Source organism: Perca flavescens, chromosome 20, assembly GCF_004354835.1.
Source record: "Perca flavescens isolate YP-PL-M2 chromosome 20, PFLA_1.0, whole genome shotgun sequence".
Classification (NCBI taxonomy): Eukaryota; Metazoa; Chordata; class Actinopteri; order Perciformes; family Percidae; genus Perca; species Perca flavescens.
The window spans coordinates 16,783,187-16,798,258 of record NC_041350.1 but is presented as its reverse complement, the minus strand read 5'-3'; the positions used below and the strand labels follow the sequence as shown (position 1 = coordinate 16,798,258).

General features: G+C 42.8%; 1 long non-coding RNA gene across 3 annotated transcripts in view; it reads right to left on the bottom strand.

Moving 5' to 3' along the window:
* Nucleotides 1-15,072, bottom strand: part of LOC114547140 (uncharacterized) — a 100,368-nt gene that overhangs the window by 36,396 nt on the left and 48,900 nt on the right. For 2 of the 3 annotated variants that reach the window (XR_003691113.1, XR_003691115.1), the window contains one exon: nt 12,535-12,764. The exons of the other annotated variant lie outside the window; for it this stretch is intronic. This is a non-coding gene — a long non-coding RNA (uncharacterized LOC114547140). The remainder of the gene's footprint in view (nt 1-12,534; nt 12,765-15,072) is intronic. 3 annotated transcript variants of the gene reach the window in all.

The following is a 15,072-nucleotide window of genomic DNA, read 5'->3' as shown; positions in this document are numbered from 1 at the left end:
GCTGTTACACTCTGCCTCCAAGAAAGGGGGGACAGGAGAGGACGGCAGGCTGCCTGCCTGCCTGCTGAGAAGGCCTTCTCTGTGCATGACATGGACATGGGCTTCAGTGACCCGGCTGGCGCTCGCCTACGTCTCCTCGCCGGCTGAAGGCTCTGGGGCCGCCATGTGGCATCTGCTGCCATGGGGCTGGGCATGAGGCTCGGGCTGGGCCTGGCCCTCTGTTCACCAGGCCTGTCTGTAGAGCCGTAGCACATATCTGGGACCTGGCGCGGTGTTACCAACCAAACCAATTCTACAGAGGAAGTGGCAAGGTCACCCCTCGCTCTGCCTGAAAGACCTCCACCTGCCACATTCTGCTCGGCTGTCATGCTACACAGAAAGAGGTGGGGGTTGGAGTGGGGGTACGTTGTTCAAAATTCAAAAAGGTAATCCATTGTGCACACTGTTTCCATACAAAATATTATTCACTGCAGTGTTATATCTAATAAATAAACAATGTGCAAATGATGTAAAAAGCGTTATGCTAATTAGAGAAAGGATGAATTTTGTGGCCTGACTATAGCCTGACAATTTACTCTGAAAGAACAACATCTACACCATACTGGTGCTCACCAGCTGACGATTTATCATGATCTGTGTGACATCTATAGTCTGAGCCGATATGATGAAGTTGGTGATAGAACGCATTCATAATGGTAGCTATTCCCTGGTGAGGGAAGGGGGCGTGTTTACCCCTGAAGGTTACTTCTTGTAAATCCTTGCATAGTTTATTCAAATAGTGCCTTAACCATGGTCTCCAGGATTTCCCCCCTTACAGCAAGCAAAGCATGACCTTTACATTTGACGCTTGACAGTTCTTCAGATTCGCCCAACCAGAACAGATTAATGCATATTTATGTGTTTGGTACTGAGCAGTGGATGCTCTTTATCTCTTGGAGAACAAAAGACAGAGTGCTCTTTGCAGACACACACGTGTGCACAGTATGCATCTATAAATGTAAGTAGACATAAACATTATCTGCATATTGAAGATTTGACCTGGCAGAAACAAACAATGCTGAGATTTAACATTGTTTAAAATGTAGGGTGTACTCAATATAGCAGCTTACCACCTAAAAAAGGGTTGATCAGACAAAAGACAAAAACAACTGAATCCACTTTTCCATGCTGCTTCCTAGTGTTCATGTTGCCATGAATAGGCAGCATAAAGCAAGTTACTGTATGGTTTTTACATAGTTGGTCCATTTTACACACTGGCACCTGGTTGTGGGAGGATGCAGCCAAGATAATCTATTTAGATTGGCTAGGTTGAAGGCTGTCATTTATCATGAGCATATAGCCCCCTCCTCAGATGGCAGTCTTATTGCTCCAGCCAACCAGAGTCTAAGTCCAATGGCCTTTACGTCTGTCACAGTGTATGGATCACTGTGAATCTCTCCAGTCTGGTCAGAGGAATAAAATTCCACAGCACGAGGAAGGACCTGGCAGGCATGTGGATTTCACTAAGACAACATCAGCCTTCTTTTTCTCGCTCAATGCCACTCCTTGAAAAGCCCATTCCCCAGATATTAAAAGAATTTAAAAATACTTCAGTGGAAAATATTTTGCTGACACACGGTTATAAAAAAGGGTCACATTTAAACACAATAAAGGAAATTAAAGATAGATCAAAATAGGCAGATGTGAGGTTCTACACTCATAAGATTTTTTCTTTCAACAGCAGAAAATAGCAAGGATATTAGCCTTCTTATTTCTGCCTACGCTGTTCTATTTGTGCAACAGTAAATAATTTCCTTCCATGCTCATGTTGATACGCCCTCTTCCTGCTGTGTGTATGGTTGTGTATGTTTCTCTGTGGGTGAGAGAGAGAGAGAGAGAGAGAGAGAGAGAGAGAGAGAGAGAGAGAGAGAGAGAGAGAGCATGCATGTCTGTGCGTTTACACACATCATCGTATAGACTCAAGGTTAGCTGGGTAAGGTCCAAGGAAACAAGGTGCAGCAGTCTAAACACAGGCAGCCTTTCACCTCCATCTTATCAAGGTCTGAGATGAGAGGCAGGACAGAATTAGAAATCTCACCCCCTTCAGATGGAAAGCAACAGGGAGCCAATACAGAGCTCACATGCAGCAGCAGTAGCCCTGTAGCTCTTATTAATGCATAATGTTAGCTATAGCATATTCCAGCAAACTGGAACAGGTTAATTAGCGGTTGGTTTAGAGATGACAAAACAATAACACTATTGACAAATGGCTTGCAGATGAAGGTAAAAGTGCAGCTCACAAAACGCTATTTTTGCAGAACAATTCTGCACCGTTACCAAGCCACCCACTACCTCAGTTATTTGGACGAAGTAACCTCCACGCCTCGGTACCCAGAGTTCTCTGGCGCAGCGAAAATCTAAGCGGCCACATGTGTGGGAGCGCAGAAATAGTGCACCATTAAAAGGTCCTGACTCACCTTGTTTTAAGTGCAAGGTCTAATTGCCAGCCTCTTTTCCAGAGGGCCAGAGCAGCAGCTGGCAGCAGGCTGTATCTACAGGGATAGCCATTAACGATGGTGTAGCTAGCAAGGAAATAAGGCCTGCAGACCCTGGCTCCCTCACAGACAGTCACTCTATTCTGAGACGGGCAAACACCACAGGAGACAAATACACAGAGAATGCCCTCTGTGACTTCTCACCATACGTTTGACTCATAAATGGTGCTATTATTCTAGCTACGGTTCGGGCAATCTTAAGTGTCTCATATAAAAGGAGCCATTATTCAGTATGTGGTACCCAGTTGTTTAGTAATTCAAATTAGTAACACTTAAGCCCTGTGCAATTCACCAGAGACTCATTTTTGCAAGATATTAAAAGTCATGATAAAGATGAACAGCTGCGTGTTTTTTCTTCTTCAGGTGATACATTGTTGCTGTTAAAGGTTAACAACTGTAATGGGGCTTATTTTAGACAAGCCAAACAAGAACTATTTGTATTCAGTGCAGAGTACAGCATGTTCTCTGAGAACGATCTCTCACTTGCTTTCTCTTTCTGTCTTTTGTTTTCCACATTTTTTCCTCACTTTTCACACTAGGAGTGTTGGAGGTGTTTGAAGGTTAGATGCAGTCAGATACAGATGAACAATGAAATGATGCATCTACGAAAGATTGCTCACAATACTGTGGATTGGCGGTAGGCAGAGACACAGAAAATTAAGCACAGACAGACAAACACACAGTGGACAGTAGCTCAGGTTTTCAGTTATGTACTGTAACTTTGTGTTCATGGCGCAGATGCGAGAATGTACAAGGTTTATATACACTCCAGAGCCTCCAGGGTTTTACGGATGGGAGAATGTACAAGGTTTATATACACTCCAGAGCCTCCAGGGTTTTAGCCCACAATTTATAGTGGACGCCTCTTTAGGGCACCGTTGACCACATACACGTCAGGAGCACGAGGCCGTCCCACACAGTGCAAACACAGCACACTGTTGCCTTTCTTTCTCTGCTGGCCTCGCATTGCAAAAACACCCAACACGGAGGTGTAACTGACTCCCACACTGGCTTGCTTACTGTCTCACCTACATGCACCCTCACTCAATTACTCTCATTCCACAAAACGGAAAACCTGCATGGAGGTTCTCCAGGAGGATTTCAGTTTCTGCAACAGCGTAAATGGCCCCAGCTTAGAGATACTTTACTCCAGCTACTTAATCCAACTTCTGCCACACTGCAGGTGTGCTGAGAAAATTGCCTGAAAAAACAGCACAGATTTTAAACCTGCATATGTGGTATAACAGCAGAAATGCTGAGACTCCGTCCAGCTGGCCTTGTAAAAGTCACAGGCACCAGTGAGGGTTAGGACAACGCCATTTGTCATAGCGTCAGCAAATTCAATAATTAATGGGCCGTATCCTATCACAGCTCTCCAGTTCACCACCCCCCCCCTTCAGTCTCAGTTCTCCGTCCCCCCGTGTTGGGGAGCATATTGTAGTCTCTCTCAGTGGTCTACAATGAACATTTAATTCCTCATCATTAAGAGATGTCCAGTTGCACCCAGACACTTATTTGCTCTCAATGACAAATGTACACACTCACTGTCCGCATTCACATGGGAGCACTTGATGCATCTATCCCAGAGGGAACCAGCATGTGAAATGCAGTTATTGTCATTATCTGCATGTGCTTTGGCACAGAGGGTAAAGATTGTAATGCTTCTTTGTATTAGCCCTGCTTGATTACTGTGATGTGTTCATGAATTAATTTGAGTTCTGATGAATAAATGATATAAGCTTAACCATAAATAAGAAGAGAGATTGTGTCTGATGCACACAGTAAGACATGGATGCCATTGTGTTGTAAATGAAAATATTTAAAACTTTGAATGTGAATTTGTATGCGTAGAAGCAAGAATGTGTGTGTGTGTGTTTGCGCAGGTCTATGTAAGTGCACATGCATCTGTGCATGTGAGACTGAGCGTATGTGACCCTGGATTTGATCAGCTGTAGCAGGCTCGGTGTTTACAAGGCCGAAGGAACAATGACAGTGTGTGATTAGGGGCAGGCAGGCCAACAGGGCCCGTCCCAAACACAGCTGGCACCAGGAGAGTGCGAGGTGAGCTGGGAACCACCACATCCCTTTTGATTAATGTGAGAGCGAGCGTGGGAGACCGGGAGGATGGCGCCACTGTGCCCCTCGCTGCTCTGCTCCTGCCAAGGAAGTGCATGTAGGTGAGGAAGGTCCACCATTGGCCCACATGTCTCACTGTTCGGCGCATGTGTGAGTTGTGATACGGTTGACAGTCGAAGGGAGTTATACATGTTTAATTAAATCTTCAGTCCCATGACCTTTCGTTTCTGAGAAAAGCCATTCTGAGAGTTACACTTAAGGTGGAAACCAAGGACCAAGATTGGCCTGTTTCCTAATGTTGTGTATCATCATCAGGGCTGTAGTCAAGACCACCTTTGTCGAGTCCAAGACAAGTCCAAGACCACGACTAGTCGAGTCCAAGTCAAGACCAAGTCCAGAGAGGTTCGAGTCCAAGACAAGACCGAGTCCAAAAAGGTTCAGGTCCGAATCAGCACCGAGTCCAGGACAGAAAAAAAAAAAGTCTAATGGATCCATGACATTATCAGTCATTTGGGGTTATTATTTGTTGATTTAAAAGCAAAAACAGTGTCACAACACCCAGGATTTTTAAGTAAAGACATTCCCCTTGATATCATATAATCTAATCTAAAGAAAACAGAATGATGATATATGGTGATACCTCATAATAACAGTGTTAGAACTGATATACAAACACCAACCCACTACTATTACCACTTCTAGGTACTAGTACTGAGCATTTGAGTAACTAAATGACAATATAGCTTCACTCCAGATGTACAGTAGTGTAGAAAAGAAGTGACCAGTATTACAGAGTGGGTTGGTTGGTTATAAACCCTATGGTTGGTTTATGCCTTCCCTGAAAAAAAAATATTGTATTGTATTATATTGTTATTTGGAAGTGTGTGAATCAATGCAAATTAGCAGGGCACGCAGATGCAGAGCGTGCCCTGCGAAGATAACCTGTGTGATTGGTTATTAGATTGCCAATGTTTCACTTTCCCTCCAATAGTAAACAAACATAGGTAGCGGCGAAAACGTCATATGGGAACATAGTAAAGAGTAAAGACACCTGGATTCGGTCGAGACCAAAAGCCATATTTGGCAAGACCAGTGGCCAAGACCGAGACAAGTCCAAGTCCGAATACCAGCGAGTCCGAGACAAGTCCGAGACTATAGAAAAACGGACTCGAGTCCAAGACCGGACTCAAGTACTACAGCCCTGATCATCATGTAAACATTTACTTTAAAGTCCCAAGAATTTGCACAAATACAGGTTCAGATTTTAAGATTTGGCCTGCAGTTGTTTTCCCTGGTATTTTAATTTAAATTTGGTAACTGCTGGGTCTTTGTGAATTCTGACCTTACAAAACTGTTTGCTGATTCTTGTACATCATTCAGTGGGAAAGTGCGCTACCCTGAATTGGTGCAAAACTATAATTAAAATGTTTCAACATGAAACAGAGACAAGAATAAACAACTCATTTTGTCAGAACTAAAAACAGAGAAACATCCTGTTTTTCATGTTTCAGAATGCAGCACTTTGATTGCATAGCCCTTCAAAAAAACAGCTACCTAGTTGTGAAAAATCTGTGGCTGAGCACCAGTGTGACCACACAGATCAGTAGATTACCGCTTCTATGGGGAGAATCTATGGGCACAATCACCTGGTGTGAAAATGTCAGCCACCCCCTCCCTTGGTTTCTTTGAAGATGCTGACATTTAGCCTGTTTACTAGAGGGGGGATTCACTATAGTACATCACATCAAAGACAACATACAATGCCACTATACGCAGGGTCAGAAATGTGTTGAATCATGTAATATGGACCCAGTTTCATACTTTGTATAGTCAGAAAACTGTGAGGAGACACAGTATGAGGAAGCCAGACATGTTTTCTCCTTCAGAATAGCATCAGTGTGCTCTGCTACAGCCTGCATTACAACTACCCTGGATGCTGTCTCTAAGAGACCACATTCCCTTCTCTGCATCTTCACCACCTCTCCACCCCCTTTCCCCTTTCACTATCCCTCTTCATCACCCCCCTCCTCCTCCACCCATCACCCTCTCCCCCAGGTGGCTGTGGGGCCGGCCTGTCTGAAATGTGATAGGAATAATCCCATTTAGCCTAATTGCATCTGCGGGAGAGCAGCCCTATGTGTCCCATTGCGTGCCTACTGAACCCCTTAGAACACATTATACACACATATCACATAGAAACCTCCTCAAAACAGAGTCGAACATGTGCACGCATAGGCATGTATGCTCTTGCAGGGCTCCAGCGTGTCACATGTGGTGCACTGCAAGGTCCCTGTATGGTTCTCTTGTTTTGTTTTTATCCTCATCAATAAATGCTCCATAACTGAGACACTGATCTCTTTCTCTCTCAAACACATGCGGATGGGGGTCTGCGCCCAGTCTGAATTAGTGCAGACGAGACAGCGAAGCCAGACAACCATGTTAAGAGATGGGTGCTACAGTAAATGGCCTAATGGAAAGACTAAGGGTTTAATATTTGCATGCTTGTGTGCATCTGCCTTACGGGGGGCTGTGGTCCAATGGGTGAAGGGAGATGATGCAGCTACAGGGAGATCTGGGGAGTGGTCCACTGCAGTGGAAGCCATAATGAGACTGTATTCTCCCAGGCTACTGCTCACGTATTATTCACACTAGAGCAGAGATGGCAGAGGCATTAGGGCCAGTGGCGTAGCAGCACATTAATGATCATGTTAGAGTCCAAATGGCGATCCAGTGGCATCTATGAAATCGTCATTAGCGTTTCCCATGATGTAGTTCATTTAGAATATGTGCAAGTACACGCTAGTCTTTGATACACGCTGAAATGTGCATTATGCATAATATTTTTCATGATATTTAGACGACTGTACACCACTTTCTATTCTACTTATAGTTATATTCTAGCACGTGTTCATGCATGTTTTTTATTGTGTCCCTTTTCCAGGAAGGCTGTGACATATTGAGCTCTAACAGGCCGCAGATCAATCTGCAACACAAAGGAAATCAATGCCCCGGAACTGAGTTACTCCGATGGGTTGAGTGCAGATCATTAGATTTTCAGTTGAATAAAGGACCATTACCATAAAACTAAGTCTCCTGTGGTGGAATTTAGTTGCATCCCAGGAATATAATAGTTATGTTCAAGATACAGATCATCACAAACATTGTTACTGGCAGTGGATAATAATCAGAATAATGACTTCTTCAGTTATAACAGTCACTGTCTGGTATTTTCTATTAAATGGAATGCCATCACTGCAACCAAGCTTGTGGAAAAGAAAAATCCATGAGTCAAAATCTGTGAAATTATACTATTATCTTGAAAATAATAAATAGGCCCACTCTGCATAATGCAGTATCACACATATAGAGCGCCATTTAGTACATTATTCATACATCATATATTAAGTCCCATATGTTCACCTTGTTTTGGAGATAGGGACGAGAGAATGCTCAATCACCTGTTATTCTTAAGTATGGATAAAACTGCAACGCCGGTTTTCAAATGAGACAGCTTGAGTGTACCTCTTCTATATAAGAATAGCCACTACATTACAGAACCTCCAGCTGTTCCTTTATCCCCTACTCCATTCAGTCATTAAAACTTTCACATCTTTTCAAACATTTGTTGAGAAAGTTGCCATGCTCTGATGTCTAAGCAGTAAACACAATTCACAAGGAGAAAAAAAGTGGGAAAGGGACGGAAAAATATGTAAAATGTGAGAGGTATTGGGGGAGCCAGAGAGCTTGAGATGACATTCATCTACAGTACAGGCCAAAAGTTTGGACACACCTTCTCATTCAATGCATTTTCTTTATTTTCATGATTATTTACATTGTAGATTCTCACTGAAGGCATCAAAACTATGAATGAATACACATGGAATTATGTACTTAACAAAAAAGTGTGAAATAACTGAAAACATGTCTTATATTTTAGATTCCTCAAAGTAGCCACCCTTTGCTTTTTTGATAGCGCTGCAAACCCTTGGTGTTCTCTCAATGAGCTTCATGACGTAGTCACCTGAAATGGTTTTCACTTCACAGGTGTGCTTTGTCAGGGTTAATTAGTGGAATTCTTTCCCTTATTAATGGGGTTGGGACCATCAGTTGTGTTGTGCAGAAGTCATGTTGATACACAGCCGACAGCCCTATTGGACAACTGTTAGAATTCATATTATTGCAATAACCAATCAGCTAAGTAAAGAGAAACGAGTGGCCATCATTACTTTAACAAATGAAGGTCAGTCAGTCCGGAAAATTGCGAAAACTTTGAATGTGTCCCCAAGTGCAGTCGCAAAAACCATCAAGCGCTACAACGAAACTGGCTCACATGAGGACCGCCCCAGGAAAGGAAGACCAAGAGTCACCTCTGCTGCTGAGGATAAGTTCATCCGAGTCACAAGCCTCAAAAATTGCAGGTTAACAGCAGCTCAGATTAGAGACCAGATGAATGCTACACAGAGTTCTAGCAGCAGACACATCTCTAGAACAACTGTTAAGAGGAGACTGCGCGAATCAGGCCTTCATGGTCAAGTAGCTGCTAGGAAACCACTGCTAAGGAGAGGCAACAAGCAGAAGAGATTTGTTTGGGCCAAGAAACAAGGAATGGACATTAGACCAGTGGAAATCTGTGCTTTGGTCTGATGAGTCCAAATTTGAGATCTTTGGTTCCAACCGCCGTGTCTTTGTGCAACGCAGAAAAGGTGAACGGATGGATTCTACATGCCTGGTTCCCACCGTGAAGCATGGAGGAGGAGGTGTGATTTATTCAAAATTGAAGGCATACTGAACCAGCATGGCTACCACAGCATCCTGCAGCGACATGCCATCCCATCCGGTTTGCGTTTAGTTGGACAATAATTTATTTTTCAACAGGACAATGACCCCAAACACACCTCCAGGCTGTGTAAGGGCTATTTGACCAAGAAAGAGAGTGATGGAGTGCTGCGCCAGATGACCTGGCCTCCACAGTCACCGGACCTGAACCCAATTGAGATGGTTTGGGGTGAGCTGGACCGCAGAGTGAAGGCAAAAGGGCCAACCAGTGCTAAGCATCTCTGGAAACTTCTTCAAGAATGTTGGAAAACCATTTCAGGTGACTACCTTTTGAAGCTCATCGAGAGAATGCCAAGAGTGTGCAAAGCAGTAATCAGAGCAAAGGGTGGCTACTTTGAAGAAACTAGAATATAAGACATGTTTTCAGTTATTTCACACTTTTTTGTTAAGAACATAATTCCATATGTGTTCATTCATATTTTTGATGCCTTCAGTGAGAATCTACAATGTAAATAGTCATGAAAATAAAGGAAACGCATTGAATGAGAAGGTGTGTCCAAACTTTTGGCCTGTACTGTAAGTTTCCATATTGTAGTAGTATTCATTTCTTTAGGTTGTTTTCGAAGGCTTTCTTTCTGTGTTTGATAAGTGTGTGTGGATTTGTGGATTTTTATGTACTGTACATGTATATACACATGCATACATGACCTCCGGGTCCGCGAGTCAAGGTTTGTGTGGGTGCAAATTCGATTACACTCAAGTTAAAGCAATTTCCTGTGGAATTCAATTCTTGTCCTCCGTTGCAGGTGAGCTCCCTGCGGACATCTGTGTCTTCTCAAAGAAATAAAGCACCTATAAACAGCAGCCTTAAAGGAGAGAACTAGAGCCAAAATGCAATTAATATGCAAATTCAGGGGGAGACTTAATGGGGAGCCTTAACAAACATTCGTGTGTTGGGAGATAAGGCTGTTTTCAGGTTGTTTTCCTCTAACCTCTGCCTGTCCAAAGTCAAAGCCTTGGGGAGCTAAAACTCTTGAAAAGGCGTGGATGTTGCTGGTAATGGATTATTGCACTGTGAGAAGTAGGGCAGTCTAGGGCTATGTTTTACAGCGCACAATGTTCATCATGTCACACAGTCATGCAAAATGGCAGTCGGCTAACTGAAACAATTTACTGTCTTCCTTTTATGTTATTCTGTGCCTTTTTTTCGAGGGTTGAGCAATTTGCTCTGAATCCCATCCGAGTTTGCCATGAATGCGGGCAAGGGGGAGTGGAGGAGAGGAGAATAGAGGGGAGGAGAGGTAGAATGAGCAGCCTGAGGCGAGAGGAGGAGGGCAGCAGAGAGAGGAGAGGGTGAGAGCATGCATTCAGATTTGGAATTCATTTGCCATTCTCAGACCCGGTCATACTTCAAGAAGCTTAGGAGAGATGTGGAGAAGGCAGAGATGAGGCCTCTGATGTGGAATGACATGCCTGATGATAGAGGGAGAGGAGAAAGAGAGAGACTGCTATGAATCACAGTGATAGAGGAATAGTGAGACCAACAGTTTGCAAAAGGGAGAGAGATGAGAAAGAAAGATGGACGGGATTGGGCTGCAGTCCTACGGGTCGATGCTACAGTCGAGGCCACAGCAGTGCTTTCTGATGGATCTAAGTCCCCGGGGACTCTGCCCTCTTTTCCATCTCTCCATACCCCCACCCACCCCCCCCTTCCCCCACCCTAATGATTCATCCACCACCTTCGAACCGCCTGCGCCTCCACCATGATTCACACCCACTCCCCGAGCTAAATTATCGCCGCGGTCCCTTGGAGAGCTCCATCACTCTCCCTCCATCTTCGGTTATCATCAAACAAGTATATGAGCTGAGACCGGTGCCTGATTGCATTGAAGAGCCCAGCTCAGCAGTTTTTATGAGACAACGCGCGTTTCATCGCACACTCAAACTCACACACCGCTGGCTTTGATGACACTTTTGCAGGAGTTTTCCATCTTAAAATGCTTGAGTGTTTACAAGTGATGACGCAGAGTCGATTTAGTGGAGGGCAGTGTAATTCCACAGGCAGGACACTATAAATGTTGATTATATGAAGGTTGAGTGGAATAACTAATCATCAGGGACCCATTGGTATTCTTTTACACAACAATTATACCATGCGGCCGCGGTGGTAGAGAGCATGACGGCAACGACTCAAGTTCACGCTCTGCACCGACAGACTGAGTGATGTGAAAAGGGCCCTGATCATTTGACCAAAGATCAAAAGGTCCCAGCTTGATGATAATGAATGTAAACAGTTAGCCATCAATGTAGGCCAATGGTCCGTACTAGCACATTTCTGAGGGGATTCACTGTGGGAATCCAGTGAATCACTTTAAGGATTCATTCAACCATATTCCAAAAATAGAAACGTATTTTCTCACTCACCTCTAATGATATATAGCTATGCCTGTGGTTTTGATTTTGCTGTTGAATTTTGACCCACAATAGAGGCATGGCACTAAGGATGGCGGTGTCGGTACTGTAGGTCCACTAGTGTCAGTCCACCTGTTTGGTCCAGACAAATATCTCAACAACTATTTGATGGATTGCTATGAAATCTGGTACACACGTTCATGTCTCCCCTCAAGATGAATTCAAATAACTTTGTTGCTCAACTGACTTTTTATCTCACACCATCATCAGGGCAACATTTTTATTTCTTCAATACTTTGGTTAATGACCAAATACCAACCAACCAACACTTATTCCCATCAGCCTCAGCAAATGTTAGCATGCTTAAACGCTAAACTAAGATGGTAAACATGGTGAACATTATACCTACTAAACATGTTTAAGCATTTACCTTAAAGCACCACTGTGTCTAAGCACAGCCACACAGTGACAAATTAAATCCCATCGCCTCCGTTGTACTCTCTGTTGTATTGGGGTAGAAGCAAAAATCTCAGAGACAGATCTTAAATTTAAAACAAACCTGACCTATCGGCATGGCTAGATAGAGGTAAGTGAGACAATGTGTTTATTTGTAATTTGGGTGAATCAACCCTTTAAATGCTGCACAGACTTCTGTCACGCCACATCCACACACTGATAAAGAGGGGGGTGATCTGGCATGTACTGGCCCCATGATTAAAGTGTATTGGTCGCTCACCTGCCCAAGTCCAATCAGGGCCTGTGCTGATTGCAGCAGCTTGCTGGAGACAAGGGATGGGAGACGGGGGGGTCTGGGGGCTCCATCACTGGTGAAGTGACACTGTGGTGGTGCCATGGCAGGGCGGCAGGAAGCTGCAGCCCCGGGGAGGCTCTAGCTCTGCTCTGCTCTCCTCTCCACTCCTCTCTGGCCAGACGGGGCAAATCAATCATCTCCAAAGATGTCAGCATCTGCCCAAGCAATTTCAGATTGGAATAAATGGCAGATGGGGATGTTGTTCCCTCTGTTTAATCAGTTCCACCAAATGTGGTTTTATCTCTTATAAAATGAAACCATCTGTAGCATGTAGGTGTAAGGATCAAGTGAGGGAGGACGGAGGGAGAGGGTGACAGAGGGAGAGAGGAGAGATATGTGTTTAGTGTGTGTGCATGTGTATGCGTTTTGTGTGCTTGTGCGTGTGCGTGGTGACAGAGCAGAGAAAAAGATGGAACACTGTGAAACAGAAGCAGAATAGTGGGAGTGAAATGGGAAAAAAGAGAAGCACTTATCCATTAAAACGAGGGAAAATGTAATCTTACTGCGAGCTCACACCTCCACTCTAATCTCCTCTTTCTCCCTCACAGGAGTACCACCCAGGGGCCATCACCATTATATCTAGACCCATCTATTTCCTTCTACGCCTCCAACCAGACACTGGGGCTGTAATTTGGTCCCCCTAGCCCCAGCAGAGGCAGACACATGCCTGATAAATCCCCTTGTTTTTAACCAGGGATGATAGTGTGTAAGCATTATAGCTCTCAAAGCTCTTGCTTTAGGGATCGTCTTGGTAACACTTTACTTTGGAATGGCCTTATTCCAACGTGCAGTACACTATGGTAAAGTCTAAGTAGGGTACACAATAAAACTGTGTTTCAGTGAAAATCCTTTGATTACATTAAGTTAACGCAAAATGCAAAGCAGCAACAATGTCAAAACAAGCAGCTACATCTGCACACTTGCTCTTACAGTGTTGTTACACCCTCGTAAGCACATTACGCACAAGAGAGACTTCCATTAAGCGCAATAAAAGTGTTACTAGGGTTTTATCCAAGCTGGAGAAAATGGAGGGAAGGAAAGAATATAGGTGGCAGGGGAGAGAGAGAGAGAGAGAGAGAGAGAGAGAGAGAGAGAGAGAGAGAGAGAGAGAGAGAGATACTGTAGTTAGCTGTGTCCCGCTGTGTGCATTCTTCACATGTTCTGCCTTATAGCTGTCAATGATGAAAGTCTGACTAATTCACTGGAGACTCCAGCGAGACATTTTTTACTCTGATATCACTCACATCCCTAAAGAAAAGACTGCATATGTGGAATGATTTCACCTGCAGACATAGTCTCTGAATTGCATGTATTTCAAAATTGTATGCTCATTTTAAAACAGTTTAAAATAAATAAATGCATAAAACACAGATGACAAATTTGAGAGGAACAATTTGAAATTAAAATTTAAAAAAAAAAAAAAAAAAAAAAAAAAAAAAAAAGACTGGAAGGCAGTCGACTCTTTCTAGACTGCCAACATTAGGATTACACCCCTAGCCAACAACAAGTGATGGGCAAACTGTTCTTTGATCATTTTCTCAGCCAATCATTAAGCCTTATTTTTCCATTTGGCAAAATAGGCTACTTGTAAATCTTAATTGTTTTAGATTCATGACAATTATGATAATCAAAGTAAAACTGATTATTTACAATAATACTCGTGTTGAAAATAGATAAAATAAAATAAATTAAATGCAAATCAAAGTGTTTGTCCAGATTTTTCAAATGTGAGGGATATAGCTCCCTGTTGTTGAGCTTAAATCCAAATTAAGAAAAGTAATTTAAATAGGCATAGGAATATAGGGAATATTTATGTACATTTATTACATTTAATTCAATAACAATATTCCATCTTTTACTCAGTTTTAAATTGTTTCTAAAACAGTTTGTTCATTATAATTAAATAACCTGTTATTATAAGCATTAAATCAATACAAATTGAATACAGTCTGCTGTCTTTATTCCCTTTATGTGAAGGATGTGATTTCAAATGATTTAAGTTTCCATGTTCCACATATTTGTCCATTATTAGTTTATGCGGACACTTTCATTCAGAACTGTTGAATCAACCAATAAAACTGGATTAAAAAAAGACATAACCTATTTGTGAAATGTTTCTGCTTTAAGCCTTCATAATCCTAAAGAAGGCTTAGGGACAAAATGTTCTTTAATGTTCCTCGGATGTTCTGTACAACTACTAAAGGATATTTCATGAGCAAAGATTTTACTTCTATTTCTATATCCAAACATTTAGGAATAGCTGTGTGTCATTTACGGATATATTATTTAAAATAGGACAGTGTAAAATACTGTTAGTTAGTTACAAGGAATTAATTTAATATTTCTAAATATGGATTGCAAACTGTCATTGCAATTGATTGCAACTTTCTACTTTCCATTTATCCACCTGTTTTTTACTGTAGTTGTATTTGCTGAGGCTAAGGACCTTAAGTTGTTTTGTGC